The sequence below is a fragment of the Diorhabda sublineata genome, chromosome 4 (assembly GCF_026230105.1).
Source record: "Diorhabda sublineata isolate icDioSubl1.1 chromosome 4, icDioSubl1.1, whole genome shotgun sequence".
NCBI classification, from domain to species: domain Eukaryota; kingdom Metazoa; phylum Arthropoda; class Insecta; order Coleoptera; family Chrysomelidae; genus Diorhabda; species Diorhabda sublineata.
The window spans coordinates 750,171-768,295 of NC_079477.1; the positions used below are offsets into that span (position 1 = coordinate 750,171).

The following is an 18,125-nucleotide window of genomic DNA, read 5'->3' on the forward strand; positions in this document are numbered from 1 at the left end:
ATATTTATGTTTTAATATATGTGACAAATTGTATAAACCAACCCTAGTCCCCTTTTGAATGTCGGCATCTTTAAAAAAAAAAAAACTTTAACCCTCTAAAGCAATACCGAAACTCACAAATTTAACAAACATGGTGGTTCGAAATTAATTAATGGCTTTACAGAGGCGTCTTAGATTATTTTTTTGATATAAATTTAATATAAAGGTATTTCAAAATAGTCCAAGCATTTTTTCCAGTGGATGATTAATCAATTCTATGTTTTGACAGTTCAAAAACGTTTTTTCTTAAACATAGATCTATGATTCTTCTCCTGTCACGATCTTTTGAAGTATTCGGTTTGAATTTCTTAAGCATTTCTTCGCAAGAGCTTCGAATATGAACAAATATCTTTGACAACTAAATGTCTATGCAATATTGGATGTATGCGAATGGAACTAATGTCCAAGACAAAAATCGAAACTAGTTCTGGGTGCGTTCACCGTTAAAAATGTCAAAACTTGTAATGACAATGACAGATTTGACGTATTTCAAAATTTGTGTACTGAAAATCGGCGCCATCTCATGGTAATTTCTAATTTATTGTTATTGGGAATTTCTATGTTATAATAATTATTATATATCAGCGAATAATTAAAGTTATAGATTTAAGAAAATGAAGGAATGGAAATATGATGTTGATGTGTCATTATTATATTTCGTAGGCAACTCAAGACGGTGCAAACGTTGATGCACTAATAATGTAGCTGATTAATTTTATTTTTTGTTTGTTATACATATAATATTTCTGTTTATAATGAATTTTTTTGTTTTTTATATTTTATTTTGATTGAGAAAAGTTTACTTCATACAAAATATGATTTCCACCAATATTTTTTGTACAAATTCATACTAGTAAGGCTTAATAATAAACTTTTTCAAAGTTAACGTTTAAAAAATTGATTTTTTACATTAAAACTATTATGATTAGTGATGTTTTATTTCCATTTCGGTAGTTTTATACTTTTTTGGCACTAGATAATCGAAAAATCGTCCGATTTCGATGAATTTTTTTTTTTTTAAATCTTCGTTTTTACAGCGGATTTACGAAAAAAATTATGGGAATGAAAAAAAATATAAAATTGTATTTGTTTCAGGGTTTTAAATGTTTATGAAAATGCACTAATATACGTATAATTGTTGATAATTTTTTTCCAAATAATCAAAATAAGTTTTTATATTTTTTTTCATAATCTACACAAAAAAACGAACAAATTGAAAAAAAATTCATACAAAAATGTTGATTTATCAAGTTTTTACAATTAAAAATAATAACAAATTTTTGTAAAATTGACCTTTTCTCACATATAATCGTTTTTTATTAAGTAATCATTAAAGTTTTTTTTAATGTTTTAAAAGCAGACCAAATGTGAATATTTGTTCTGAATTTTTAGCACCAACCCCCAACCTAACCTAACATAACCTAACCTAACTAATATTAGTTTAAACTTGTTGTTATTTTTAGTTGTAAAAACTTGATAAATCAACATTTTTGTATAAATTTTTTTTCAATTTGTTCGTTTTTTTGTGTAGATTACGAAAAAAATTATAAAAACACTATTTGATTATCAAGAAAAAAGTTATCATCAATTATATATGAATGAGTTCATTTTCATGAACATTTAAAACGCTGAAACTAATATAAGTTTTCATTTTTTTTCGTTTCCATAATTTTTTTCGTAAATCCGCGGTAAAAACGAAAATTTTAAAAAAAAATTCATCGAAATCGGACGATTTTTCGATTACCTAGATCCAAAAAACGAGGGGACCGCGATAGTACAAAACTTGCGATACAACCGCGTGATAATTTTCGTTATTTATCCAAATTAAACGCTTTGAAAAACTCGAATCCAAACGCAAATCTCGACTCTTTGAAGATCAAAGACAGAAAATAAAACTTTGTTTACTTATCTGGAAAACTGGTGTGGGAAGTAAACGTGTTTCATCTTTTGACACTTTTTCATTTTCAAAATGTAAACTTACACATCAACCGTTTATCTAATTATAGAACTAGTAACTAGTTTAACCTTGTAACATATTCTTTATTGAGTCTAGTTTTTATAAACAACCCTGTAAACGTATTATTAAGTTCAATTACCAAATTAATTCATTTCGTTACACGTTACACAAGTTACACGTTTCGTGAAAACTAATTTGATTCATATTATACTAGAAATGACGGAAAAGTCTTTGGAATACATTTAAATAATCAATTGACGAATCGTTGGATTTTTTAAAAACTACTTACTATTCATTTTAATTTTAACTCAAAAAACCAAACCACAAAACACGTTTTATATTTGCAACGTTTTATTTACCACTAATTCGATGTACGAACAAAATGGCGGATATTTCCGCTTCTACTAACCTGCGCACGAATTGGTCGCGATTTTCGACCTTGCGAGATCGCGGGAATTTCAAAAATATCGACGTCGCCTGTAAATTTCATTCATTTTTAAAAATAAGAAAATGAAAAAACTTTTAAGATTAAAACGTCACTCTGTATATTTCTTGATGAATTGGCAATTAATTTAATTAATAAGAGTGAACTAGTTAACGTCATATGTTTTAGTTATTATTTTTTCTAAAACAATTGCCACATCTGATGAGAATTGTTTATTTTTAAATCACAAACAGATGTTTAGTAATAAAATTATTACAATACACGTTAAATTAAATAATTAGAAGCGAATTGTAGTCGTTTAATTTTGGAATTCGCTTGAAAAATATTAGAAAGTGTTTAGTGTATGTTAAGTGGCCTGAAAGTTGAAGTTTGGGTTTTTGTCGAAGCGTCTTCATCAGCATATGGGGCCATCTGAGCTATTTCAAGCGATTGCTGAAAGATTAATGGGCTACGTTTCCTTTTTATAAAATTAAATGACACCATTATACCATTTTTCGAAGAACCGTATCGAGTCTGTTAATAATTGATCATATTTTTATCACCCAATATTGACAACGAAAATTTTCATTTCAATAAAAAAAATTTTAGGTTTTAATTTTTAAATTCATATTATAAGGAAATTAAAATGGAAAAATTAATTTCTAATTAAAATTCGAAACCGTTTATCATCAAAAAACATACAAGACGTCTCAAAAGATAACTCAATCTAAAATTTAATCCAGGGATGCCAGATCTCACGATTTATCACGAGATCCCACGATAATCGTTGTTATTGGCAAGATTTTTTGATTTTTGAAAGGATCCTTTTAACAAAACAGTTGGTATCAATTCATTGGGTTTTTATATACTTTTATTAAATGTTTGGTGCGTCCATGACAGTCTAAAATAAACTTATCGAATCTAATTCACAAAAATTTTATAGTTTTTTCGATATTAATTAGTAGTTAAGTCGCTACAATTGAAAATTAACTTATAAAACGTAAATTGACGAGTAAAACGTAAGGGCGTTTGGTTTAAACAGTGTACCAGACCTGTACTGCGCCCTTTTTTTGCCCCATTCGTCTACTAGACCTTCGGTAGTTTTTTATATAACGCAAATACAGTTTTTAACGCAGATTTTAATTTTTAAATTCATATTGTAAGGAAATTAAAATGGAAAAATTAATTTCCAATTAAAATTCGAAACCGTTTATTATCAAAAAACATACAAGACGTCTCAAAAGATAGCTCAATCGGTTATGTCAATCGAGAATTTAATCCAGGGATGCCGGATCTCACGATTTATCACGAGATCCCACGATAATCGTTGTTATTGGCAAGATTTTTTGATTTTTGAAAGGATCCTTTTAACAAAACAGTTGGTATCAATTCATTGAGTTTTTATATCCTTTTATTAAATGTTTGGTACGTCCATGACAGTCTAAAATAAACTTATCGAATCTAATTCACAAAAGTTTTATGGTTTTTTCGATATTAATTAGTCGTTAACTCGCTACAATTGAAAATTAAATTATAAAACGTAAATAGACGAGTAAAACGTAAGGACGTTTGGTTTAAACAGTGTACCAGACCTGTACTGCGCCCTTTTTTTGCCCCATTCGTCTACTAGACCTTCGGTAGTTTTTTATATAACGCAAATACAATTTTTAAATTCATATTGTAAGGAAATTAAAATGGAAAAATTAATTTCCAATTAAAATTCGAAACCGTTTATTATCAAAAAACATACAAGACGTCTCAAAAGATAGCTCAATCGGTTATGTCAATCGAGAATTTAATCCAGGGATGCCGGATCTCACGATTTATCACGAGATCCCACGATAATCGTTGTTATTGGCAAGATTTTTTTGATTTTTGAAAGGATCCTTTTAACAAAACAGTTGGTATCAATTCATTGGGTTTTTATATCCTTTTATTAAATGTTTGGTGCGTCCATGACAGTCTAAAATAAACTTATCGAATCTAATTCACAAAAGTTTTATGGTTTTTTCGATATTAATTAGTCGTTAACTCGCTACAATTGAAAATTAAATTATAAAACGTAAATAGACGAGTAAAACGTAAGGACGTTTGGTTTAAACAGTGTACCAGACCTGTACTGCGCCCTTTTTTTGCCCCATTCGTCTACTAGACCTTCGGTAGTTTTTTATATAACGCAAATACAATTTTTAAATTCATATTGTAAGGAAATTAAAATGGAAAAATTAATTTCCAATTAAAATTCGAAACCGTTTATTATCAAAAAACATACAAGACGTCTCAAAAGATAGCTCAATCGGTTATGTCAATCGAGAATTTAGTCCAGGGATGCCGGATCTCACGATTTATCACGAGATCCCACGATAATCGTTGTTATTGGCAAGATTTTTTTGATTTTTGAAAGGATCCTTTTAACAAAACAGTTGGTATCAATTCATTGGGTTTTTATATCCTTTTATTAAATGTTTGGTACGTCCATGACAGTCTAAAATAAACTTATCGAATCTAATTCACAAAAGTTTTATGGTTTTTTCGATATTAATTAGTCGTTAACTCGCTACAATTGAAAATTAAATTATAAAACGTAAATAGACGAGTAAAACGTAAGGACGTTTGGTTTAAACAGTGTACCAGACCTGTACTGCGCCCTTTTTTTGCCCCATTCGTCTACTAGACCTTCGGTAGTTTTTTATATAACGCAAATACAGTTTTTAACGCAGATTTTAATTTTTAAATTCATATTGTAAGGAAATTAAAATGGAAAAATTAATTTCCAATTAAAATTCGAAACCGTTTATTATCAAAAAACATACAAGACGTCTCAAAAGATAGCTCAATCGGTTATGTCAATCGAGAATTTAATCCAGGGATGCCGGATCTCACGATTTATCACGAGATCCCACGATAATCGTTGTTATTGGCAAGATTTTTTTGATTTTTGAAAGGATCCTTTTAACAAAACAGTTGGTATCAATTCATTGAGTTTTTATATCCTTTTATTAAATGTTTGGTGCGTCCATGACAGTCTAAAATAAACTTATCGAATCTAATTCACAAAAGTTTTATGGTTTTTTCGATATTAATTAGTCGTTAACTCGCTACAATTGAAAATTAAATTATAAAACGTAAATAGACGAGTAAAACGTAAGGACGTTTGGTTTAAACAGTGTACCAGACCTGTACTGCGCCCTTTTTTTGCCCCATTCGTCTACTAGACCTTCGGTAGTTTTTTATATAACGCAAATACAATTTTTAAATTCATATTGTAAGGAAATTAAAATGGAAAAATTAATTTCCAATTAAAATTCGAAACCGTTTATTATCAAAAAACATACAAGACGTCTCAAAAGATAGCTCAATCGGTTATGTCAATCGAGAATTTAATCCAGGGATGCCGGATCTCACGATTTATCACGAGATCCCACGATAATCGTTGTTATTGGCAAGATTTTTTTGATTTTTGAAAGGATCCTTTTAACAAAACAGTTGGTATCAATTCATTGAGTTTTTATATCCTTTTATTAAATGTTTGGTGCGTCCATGACAGTCTAAAATAAACTTATCGAATCTAATTCACAAAAGTTTTATGGTTTTTTCGATATTAATTAGTCGTTAACTCGCTACAATTGAAAATTAAATTATAAAACGTAAATAGACGAGTAAAACGTAAGGACGTTTGGTTTAAACAGTGTACCAGACCTGTACTGCGCCCTTTTTTTGCCCCATTCGTCTACTAGACCTTCGGTAGTTTTTTATATAACGCAAATACAATTTTTAAATTCATATTGTAAGGAAATTAAAATGGAAAAATTAATTTCCAATTAAAATTCGAAACCGTTTATTATCAAAAAACATACAAGACGTCTCAAAAGATAGCTCAATCGGTTATGTCAATCGAGAATTTAGTCCAGGGATGCCGGATCTCACGATTTATCACGAGATCCCACGATAATCGTTGTTATTGGCAAGATTTTTTTGATTTTTGAAAGGATCCTTTTAACAAAACAGTTGGTATCAATTCATTGGGTTTTTATATCCTTTTATTAAATGTTTGGTACGTCCATGACAGTCTAAAATAAACTTATCGAATCTAATTCACAAAAGTTTTATGGTTTTTTCGATATTAATTAGTCGTTAACTCGCTACAATTGAAAATTAAATTATAAAACGTAAATAGACGAGTAAAACGTAAGGACGTTTGGTTTAAACAGTGTACCAGACCTGTACTGCGCCCTTTTTTTGCCCCATTCGTCTACTAGACCTTCGGTAGTTTTTTATATAACGCAAATACAGTTTTTAACGCAGATTTTAATTTTTAAATTCATATTGTAAGGAAATTAAAATGGAAAAATTAATTTCCAATTAAAATTCGAAACCGTTTATTATCAAAAAACATACAAGACGTCTCAAAAGATAGCTCAATCGGTTATGTCAATCGAGAATTTAATCCAGGGATGCCGGATCTCACGATTTATCACGAGATCCCACGATAATCGTTGTTATTGGCAAGATTTTTTTGATTTTTGAAAGGATCCTTTTAACAAAACAGTTGGTATCAATTCATTGAGTTTTTATATCCTTTTATTAAATGTTTGGTACGTCCATGACAGTCTAAAATAAACTTATCGAATCTAATTCACAAAAGTTTTATGGTTTTTTCGATATTAATTAGTCGTTAACTCGCTACAATTGAAAATTAAATTATAAAACGTAAATAGACGAGTAAAACGTAAGGACGTTTGGTTTAAACAGTGTACCAGACCTGTACTGCGCCCTTTTTTTGCCCCATTCGTCTACTAGACCTTCGGTAGTTTTTTATATAACGCAAATACAATTTTTAAATTCATATTGTAAGGAAATTAAAATGGAAAAATTAATTTCCAATTAAAATTCGAAACCGTTTATTATCAAAAAACATACAAGACGTCTCAAAAGATAGCTCAATCGGTTATGTCAATCGAGAATTTAATCCAGGGATGCCGGATCTCACGATTTATCACGAGATCCCACGATAATCGTTGTTATTGGCAAGATTTTTTTGATTTTTGAAAGGATCCTTTTAACAAAACAGTTGGTATCAATTCATTGGGTTTTTATATCCTTTTATTAAATGTTTGGTACGTCCATGACAGTCTAAAATAAACTTATCGAATCTAATTCACAAAAATTTTATAGTTTTTTCGATATTAATTAGTAGTTAAGTCGCTACAATTGAAAATTAACTTATAAAACGTAAATTGACGAGTAAAACGTAAGGGCGTTTGGTTTAAACAGTGTACCAGACCTGTACTGCGCCCTTTTTTTACCCCATTCGTCTACTAGACCTTCGGTAGTTTTTTATATAACGCAAATACAATTTTTAAATTCATATTGTAAGGAAATTAAAATGGAAAAATTAATTTCCAATTAAAATTCGAAACCGTTTATTATCAAAAAACATACAAGACGTCTCAAAAGATAGCTCAATCGGTTATGTCAATCGAGAATTTAGTCCAGGGATGCCGGATCTCACGATTTATCACGAGATCCCACGATAATCGTTGTTATTGGCAAGATTTTTTTGATTTTTGAAAGGATCCTTTTAACAAAACAGTTGGTATCAATTCATTGGGTTTTTATATCCTTTTATTAAATGTTTGGTACGTCCATGACAGTCTAAAATAAACTTATCGAATCTAATTCACAAAAATTTTATAGTTTTTTCGATATTAATTAGTCGTTAGCTCGCTACAATTGAAAATTAAATTATAAAACGTAAATTGACGAGTAAAACGTAAGGGCGTTTGGTTTAAACAGTGTACCAGACCTGTACTGCGCCCTTTTTTTATCCCATTCGTCTACTAGACCTTCGGTAGTTTTTTATATAACGCAAATACAATTTTTAAATTCATATTGTAAGGAAATTAAAATGGAAAAATTAATTTCCAATTAAAATTCGAAACCGTTTATTATCAAAAAACATACAAGACGTCTCAAAAGATAGCTCAATCGGTTATGTCAATCGAGAATTTAGTCCAGGGATGCCGGATCTCACGATTTATCACGAGATCCCACGATAATCGTTGTTATTGTCAAGATTTTTTTGATTTTTGAAAGGATCCTTTTAACAAAACAGTTAGTATCAATTCATTGAGTTTTTATATCCTTTTATTAAATGTTTGGTACGTCCATGACAGTCTAAAATAAACTTATCGAATCTAATTCACAAAAATTTTATAGTTTTTTCGATATTAATTAGTCGTTAGCTCGCTACAATTGAAAATTAAATTATAAAACGTAAATTGACGAGTAAAACGTAAGGGCGTTTGGTTTAAACAGTGTACCAGACCTGTACTGCGCCCTTTTTTTACTCCATTCGTCTACTAGACCTTCGGTAGTTTTGTATATAACGCAAATACAGTTTTTAACGCAGATTTTAATTTTTAAATTCATATCGTAACTAAATTCGAGACCGTTTATTATCAAAAACATACAAGACGTCTCAAAAGATAGTTGAATCGGTTACGTCAATCGAGAATTTAATCCAGGGATGCCGGATCTCACGATTTATCACGAGATCTCACGATAATCGTTTTTATTGTCAAGTTTTTTTGATTTTTGAAAGCTCAAAAAGATATTCAGATTCGAAGTGAATAAATTTATTTCATGAGATTTCTTTTCCAAAATATTTATATATAATATTATTATTTCGTTCTAAAAATTGACTAGTTTGAAAGCGTTTTTCAATACAATGCGTTTTACAGTCACGAGGTAGGTGCGTTCTTTTGTATCCAATTCCATAAACAAACGCATTGCGGAAACGTCAACTTCGGTGGTTTCCATAAATCTTTACCTTATTGAACGACGAGTCGTATATTTTTTTTGAAGTATATGTGAACGAATTTCGTGCCGCTGAGGTGGCGAACCCGGAGTCATTTATTCAATCACTATTTATAAACCGAAACCGTGTATATTTTAAAACATATCGACTCTTCTTTTTTTCGAAATATTCCAAACGGGATATTTTAACTTCTAAGAAGTTGCGCGCCAGTTTAAAATATGTATTACAATAAATTTATAACACGTTAAAATATATTTTCGAATATATTTATATATGCAAATATACGGAGTTCTCACGCCGAGCACGACACGGATGGGTAATTCGATGAAACGGAAAAAAAAAAAATAAAAATAAACAGTCGACACACTCGTAAAATGTGTTTTCATATCAATAAAAACATGCACAACGTTGACATACATAAAAAAAATTTCATTCCGAACATGTAGTTACCGCATATATCATACAGGATGTTTCTCGTTATTCTTTGATCAGCTTAGAGCGTTTGGTTGAGAAACGCATCGAAAAAACGGTTTGATATGACAAAATTTCGAAAGGAAAATTGTTTTTTTGTAATAGAACCTTAAACTTTACTAAATTTATGAGTATTTGTGGAATAGATTAGGTAACTTGAGCAATTAAATTATTAGGTACAAACTTTGGACGGTAACCTCAAGAATTTCCATGTAGAAGTTGGACGCTGCGCCTTAGAATCGTCTCAATTTTGTATTCCAAAATATTCTTTGTTTTTATAAGACAGTTAAACCCTTCTCTATGTCAAAATAATGTGGATAAACTTTCGTTTATTGACTTAAAAGCGCCCAAGGTTGATTTCCAGCGATTAAGATGCCGCAGCTGGGTCTTGGTGAGAGGACAAGCAGGCAGTATCATCTGCATATATCCTAGTATCTATATTCTTATTAGTGGGATGTAATAAACACATAACCGGTCCTAGTAAGGTTCCCTGTGGCACACCAGAGCATCTTTTGCATCGCAATCTTTTTGACGATCTGATCGGTGGTCTCCTTCTCGTTTACGTCTTTCTAATCTATATCTCATCATCCTGAATTATTATTCTATACCTGAGAAATAATTTTTAACGTTTCCATTCCAGTTGTCGTTATTATTTTTTGTTGTTGATGGTGTTTAGGTTTCCGGTTGCTTACACGAGGTTTTTCGAAGATCCTCGTCGTAAGTATCCATTCGACTTTCTTTAGCTTTTTCTTTGGTTTAAGATGATATAAAATTGTGATAGAAATAGTTATTCACAGGCCAGTCGTTGGTTTTTCGTTTAATTGCCTCGATTTTGTTTGAAAAATGGTAGTTTTAGATATGTTTCCCTTTGTATATTAGCATAGTGAATTATTCTGTGTTTGTCATGCAAATTCCCTGTCTTGGCGAAAAGACCGTTTCCATTTCCTTTTAATATTTCACTCGTTGATACCATCATTGTTATAAAGTGAATGTACGAGGTACATTTCATAATGAAAGATAATCGCCATCGACGGTTTCTTATTTGATTTTTATTTTTGTCTTTCACACACGGTAAAATATGTAATACTAACGTGGAAACTGATACTCAAGTATGAAATGGCTAACAATTTTTATAAATGAAGTGTTAGTATACAAAAAAAATACTTCAAACTCATTAGTTTGGGAAATAACAGCATTTATATGGGATCACGTCTTTTTTTCATAATTTTTTAATCATTGAACTTTGACGCCTTGTATCTCCGAAGATAATAGCTTTAACCACGTGATATTTTCAATAGTTATGAAGCGATAACTCATAAATTGATTGATTTTAGTTAAAATTGTCTATGGTTATTAGCATGGGAAATAACAGCAATTATATGGGAACGTGTCATATTTCATAATTTTCTAAAACTTGAACTTTGACGCCTTGTATCTCCGAAAATAATAGCATTAAACACGTGATATTTTCAACAGTTATGAAGCGATAACTCATAAATTGATTGATTTTAGTTAAAATTGTCTATGGTTATTAGCATGGGAAATAACAGCAATTATATGGGAACGTGTCATATTTCATAATTTTCTAAAACTTGAACTTTGACGCCTTGTATCTCCGAAAATAATAGCATTAAACACGTGATATTTTCAACAGTTATGAAGCAATAACTCCTAAATTGATTGATTTGAGTTAAAATTGTCTATGGTTATTATTTTGGGAAATAACAGCATTTATATGGGATCATGTCATTTTTTCATAATTTTTTAATCATTGAACTTTGACGCCTTGTATCTCCGAAGATAATAGCTTTAACCACGTGATATTTTCAATAGTTATGAGGCAATAACTCCTTAATTGATTTATTTGAATTAGAATTGTCTATGATTATTAGTTTGGGAAATAACAGCATTTATTTGGGATCCTGTCATTTTTCATTATTTTTTAATCATTGAACTTTGACGCCTTGTATCTCCGAAAATAATAGCATTAAACACGTGATTTTTTCAATATTTATTAAGCAATAATTCATAAATTGATTGATTTTAGTTAAAATTGTCTATGATTATTAGTTTGGGAAATAACAGCATTTATATGGGATCATGTCATTTTTTCATAATTTTTTAATCATTGAACTTTGACGCCTTGTATCTCCGAAAATAATAGCATTAAACACGTGATATTTTCAATAGTTATGAAGCAATAACTCATAAATTGATTGATTTTAGTTAAAATTGTCTATGATTATTAGCATGGAAAATAACAGCAATTATATGGGATCGTGTCATTTTTTGTAATTTTTAAAACATTGAATTTTGACGCCTTGTATCTCCGAAAATAATAGCATTAAACACGTGATTTTTTCAATATTTATTAAGCAATAATTCATAAATTGATTGATTTTAGTTAAAATTGTCTATGATTATTAGTTTGGGAAATAACAGCATTTATATGGGATCATGTCATTTTTTCATAATTTTTTAATCATTGAACTTTGACGCCTTGTATCTCCGAAAATAATAGCATTAAACACGTGATATTTTCAATAGTTATGAAGCAATAACTCATAAATTGATTGATTTTAGTTAAAATTGTCTATGATTATTAGTTTGGGAAATAACAGCATTTATATGGGATCATGTCATTTTTTGTAATTTTTAAAACATTGAACTTTGACGCCTTGTATCTCCGAAAATAGTAGCATTAAACACGTGATATTTTCAATAGTTATGAAGCAATAACTCATAAATTGATTGATTTTAGTTAAAATTGTCTATGGTTATTAGTATGGAAAATAACAGCAATTATATGGGATCGTGTCATTTTTTGTAATTTTTAAAACATTGAATTTTGACGCCTTGTATCTCCGAAAATAATAGCATTAAACACGTGATATTTTCAATAGTTATGAAGCAATAACTCATAAATTGATTGATTTTAGTTAAAATTGTCTATGGTTATTAGCATGGAAAATAACAGCAATTATATGGGATCGTGTCATTTTTTGTAATTTTTAAAACATTGAACTTTGACGCCTTGTATCTCCGAAAATAATAGCATTAAACACGTGATATTTTCAATAGTTATGAAGCAATAACTCATAAATTGATTGATTTTAGTTAAAATTGTCTATGGTTATTAGCATGGAAAATAACAGCAATTATATGGGATCGTGTCATTTTTTGTAATTTTTAAAACATTGAACTTTGACGCCTTGTATCTCCGAAAATAATAGCATTAAACACGTGATATTTTCAATAGTTATGAAGCAATAACTCATAAATTGATTGATTTTAGTTAAAATTGTCTATGGTTATTAGCATGGAAAATAACAGCAATTATATGGGATCGTGTCATTTTTTGTAATTTTTAAAACATTGAACTTTGACGCCTTGTATCTCCGAAAATAATAGGATTAAACACGTGATATTTTCAATAGTTATGAAGCAATAACTCATAAATTGATTGATTTTAGTTAAAATTGTCTATGGTTATTAGCATGGAAAATAACAGCAATTATATGGGATCGTGTCATTTTTTGTAATTTTTAAAACATTGAACTTTGACGTCTTGTATCTCCGAAAATAATAGCATTAAACACGTGATATTTTCAATAGTTATGAAGCAATAACTCATAAATTGATTGATTTTGGTTAAAATTGTCTATGGTTATTAGCATGGAAAATAACAGCAATTATATGGGATCGTGTCATTTTTTGTAATTTTTAAAACATTGAACTTTGACGCCTTGTATCTCCGAAAATAATAGCATTAAACACGTGATATTTTCAATAGTTATGAAGCAATAACTCATAAATTGATTGATTTTAGTTAAAATTGTCTATGGTTATTAGCATGGAAAATAACAGCAATTATATGGGATCGTGTCATTTTTTGTAATTTTTTAATCATTGAACTTTGACGCCTTGTATCTCCGAAAATAATAGCATTAAACACGTGATATTTTCAATAGTTATGAAGCAATAACTCATAAATTGATTGATTTTAGTTAAAATTGTCTATGGTTATTAGCATGGAAAATAACAGCAATTATATGGGATCGTGTCATTTTTTGTAATTTTTAAAACATTGAATTTTGACGCCTTGTATCTCCGAAAATAATAGCATTAAACACGTGATATTTTCAATAGTTATGAAGCAATAACTTATAAATTGATTGATTTTAGTTAAAATTGTCTATGGTTATTAGCATGGAAAATAACAGCAATTATATGGGATCGTGTCATTTTTTGTAATTTTTAAAACATTGAACTTTGACGCCTTGTATCTCCGAAAATAATAGGATTAAACACGTGATATTTTCAATAGTTATGAAGCAATAACTCATAAATTGATTGATTTTAGTTAAAATTGTCTATGGTTATTAGCATGGAAAATAACAGCAATTATATGGGATCGTGTCATTTTTTGTAATTTTTAAAACATTGAACTTTGACGCCTTGTATCTCCGAAAATAATAGCATTAAACACGTGATATTTTCAATAGTTATGAAGCAATAACTCATAAATTGATTGATTTTGGTTAAAATTGTCTATGGTTATTAGCATGGAAAATAACAGCAATTATATGGGATCGTGTCATTTTTTGTAATTTTTAAAACATTGAACTTTGACGCCTTGTATCTCCGAAAATAATAGCATTAAACACGTGATATTTTCAATAGTTATGAAGCAATAACTCATAAATTGATTGATTTTAGTTAAAATTGTCTATGGTTATTAGCATGGAAAATAACAGCAATTATATGGGATCGTGTCATTTTTTGTAATTTTTAAAACATTGAACTTTGACGCCTTGTATCTCCGAAAATAATAGCATTAAACACGTGATATTTTCAATAGTTATGAAGCAATAACTCATAAATTGATTGATTTTAGTTAAAATTGTCTATGGTTATTAGCATGGAAAATAACAGCAATTATATGGGATCGTGTCATTTTTTGTAATTTTTAAAACATTGAACTTTGACGCCTTGTATCTCCGAAAATAATAGGATTAAACACGTGATATTTTCAATAGTTATGAAGCAATAACTCATAAATTGATTGATTTTAGTTAAAATTGTCTATGGTTATTAGCATGGAAAATAACAGCAATTATATGGGATCGTGTCATTTTTTGTAATTTTTAAAACATTGAACTTTGACGCCTTGTATCTCCGAAAATAATAGCATTAAACACGTGATATTTTCAATAGTTATGAAGCAATAACTCATAAATTGATTGATTTTAGTTAAAATTGTCTATGGTTATTAGTATGGAAAATAACAGCAATTATATGGGATCGTGTCATTTTTTGTAATTTTTAAAACATTGAACTTTGACGCCTTGTATCTCCGAAAATAATAGCATTAAACACGTGATATTTTCAATAGTTATGAAGCAATAACTCATAAATTGATTGATTTTAGTTAAAATTGTCTATGGTTATTAGTATGGAAAATAACAGCAATTATATGGGATCGTGTCATTTTTTGTAATTTTTAAAACATTGAACTTTGACGCCTTGTATCTCCGAAAATAATAGCATTAAACACGTGATATTTTCAATAGTTATGAAGCAATAACTCATAAATTGATTGATTTTAGTTAAAATTGTCTATGGTTATTAGCATGGAAAATAACAGCAATTATATGGGATCGTGTCATTTTTTGTAATTTTTAAAACATTGAACTTTGACGCCTTGTATCTCCGAAAATAATAGGATTAAACACGTGATATTTTCAATAGTTATGAAGCAATAACTCATAAATTGATTGATTTTAGTTAAAATTGTCTATGGTTATTAGTATGGAAAATAACAGCAATTATATGGGATCGTGTCATTTTTTGTAATTTTTAAAACATTGAACTTTGACGCCTTGTATCTCCGAAAATAATAGCATTAAACACGTGATATTTTCAATAGTTATGAAGCAATAACTCCTAAATTGATTGATTCAAGTTAAATTTGTCGATAAAGTGTAATTGGACCTGAGTCTTTGTTTTTTGTCTGGTCTTTTATTTCGTTGATAAATTTTTATAATGTTTTTTTGTTTCTTCATATTTCATATTATTTCCATTAACATACTTTCATTCAACGACCATTCGTAAAATATACGAAGACTACAAAATCCAATCCTTAAACGTCTAGTAGATAAATCTGTGTTTTTTGAAATAAACAATTTCAATGGAAATCATTAAAATTATATTTATAGTTTGTAATGAGTGTGCAAACAGATTGAAATTTTATAGTTTCCTTTTGAAATTATTGAATACACACTAGATTTCATTGAGGTCTTCACAAAAAGCATCCTCACGTAGTTTAAACATCGAATTTATGGTTGTTAACGTGCCAGTTTCAACTAACGAAATTTCCCGCATATTTTTTTCTTTTATTCTATTCAAAAAACCCAAATAATCACGCTGGTACACAAAAATCACGCAAAGAGAATGTTCAACACCCAGTCCCTGCATCGAAACATCAATACAAACACACAACGAACTTTCCATATTCTAAAATGTGGAAAAACTTTTGGTAAGTCATCATTTTTCATGGACAAAAAATATGAGCTAGAAATAGACGAGTAAAATGTAATGGCGTTTGGTTTAAACAGTGTACCAGACTTGAATCGTGTCCTACTACTATTTGGTATCTTAAGGATCACCGACTGTGGTAGAATGTTAGATAAAAGCTGTTGATTAAACCATTTTTCAAATAAATATTTTGTAATATCTTCATGGATCTTTGGATCATGGATCTTTGGATGTTTTCATTGGTTATATAGTGGAGATGGTGAGTCCACGTGGACTGACGGTTTGTTAGATGTTTTATACGTTTGAAATGTGTGTAGTATAGTATATTATAGTTTTACTAGAAATAATTCTGTCTTTTATTCAAATTTTATTATTATAATTAGAAGATCTCGTTCGAGTGTTCGAGTCAATTTAGACAAACATTATTCAAAACGGATACTTAACATCAATAAAGTCTTATTAATTAAGTTCTTTGACCGCTGCCAGTGGCTGATTACGATAAAAACACATTAATTTTAATAGATAATGTGATGCGTCCGATACAAGTTTCATTGTTTGAATGCCTCTCCTTCCTCTTCTTCTTTTCGAAATATTGAGATGTCAGTTTACGAGGTTTTCGTGTTTTGCATATTTTAAAATAATAATGTTTCGAAGAAATTCGAACACCTCGCTAGATATACTGAAAATTTACTTTGAATGAATGTAAATTGAATGAAATTTTTTTATACAGGGATGTACTTTATTATAGTATTACCAGATAGGTTTGGTATTATTTGTTTGTTGAATTTTTTCAAGTTATACATCGATTGAAAAATTATAAAAAATGACATGATCCCATATAATTGCTTTTATTTCCCAAACTAATAACCATAGACAATTCTAATTCAAATAAATCAATTTAGGAGTTATTGCTTAATAACTATTGAAAATATCACGTGTTTAATGCTATTATTTTCGGAGATACAAGGCGTCAAAGTTCAATGATTAAAAAATTATGAAAAAATGACATGATCCCATATAAATGCTGTTATTTCCCAAACTAATAATCATAGACAATTTTAACTAAAATCAATCAATTTATGAGTTATTGCTTAATAACTATTGAAAAGATCACGTGTTTAATGCTATTATTTTCGGAGATACAAGGCGTCAAAGTTCAATGATTAAAAAATAATGAAAAATGACAGGATCCCAAATAAATGCTGTTATTTCCCAAACTAATAATCGTAGACAATTCTAATTCAAATAAATCAATTTAGGAGTTATTGCTTAATAACTATTGAAAATATCACGTGTTTAATGTTATTATCTTCGGAGATACAAGGCGTCAAAGTTCAATGATTAAAAAATAATGAAAAATGACATGATCCCAAATAAATGCTGTTATTTGCCAAACTAATAATCGTAGACAATTTTAACTAAAATCAATCAATTTATGAGTTATTGCTTAATAACTATTGAAAAAATCACGTGTTTAATGCTATTATTTTCGGAGATACAAGGCGTCAAAGTTCAATGATTAAAAAATAATGAAAAATGTCAGGATCCCAAATAAATGCTGTTATTTCCCAAACTAATAATCGTAGACAATTCTAATTCAAATAAATCAATTTAGGAGTTATTGCTTAATAACTATTGAAAGTATCAAGTGTTTAATGCTATTATTTTCGGAGATACAAGGCGTCAAAGTTCAATGATTAAAAAATAATGAAAAATGACAGGATCCCAAATAAATGCTGTTATTTCCCAAACTAATAATCGTAGACAATTCTAATTCAAATAAATCAATTTAGGAGTTATTGCTTAATAACTATTGAAAATATCACGTGTTTAATGCTATTATCTTCGGAGATACAAGGCGTCAAAGTTCAATGATT

At 29.0% G+C, this 18,125-nt stretch overlaps 2 protein-coding genes across 3 annotated transcripts in view; one reads left to right on the top strand and one right to left on the bottom strand.

Moving 5' to 3' along the window:
- The window catches only part of LOC130443112 (reversion-inducing cysteine-rich protein with Kazal motifs), a 50,962-nt gene that overhangs the window by 19,376 nt on the left and 13,461 nt on the right, over positions 1 to 18,125 (bottom strand). The gene's annotated exons all lie outside the window — the stretch shown is intronic.
- The window catches only part of LOC130443113 (uncharacterized), a 44,703-nt gene that overhangs the window by 7,571 nt on the left and 19,007 nt on the right, over positions 1 to 18,125 (top strand). The gene's annotated exons all lie outside the window — the stretch shown is intronic.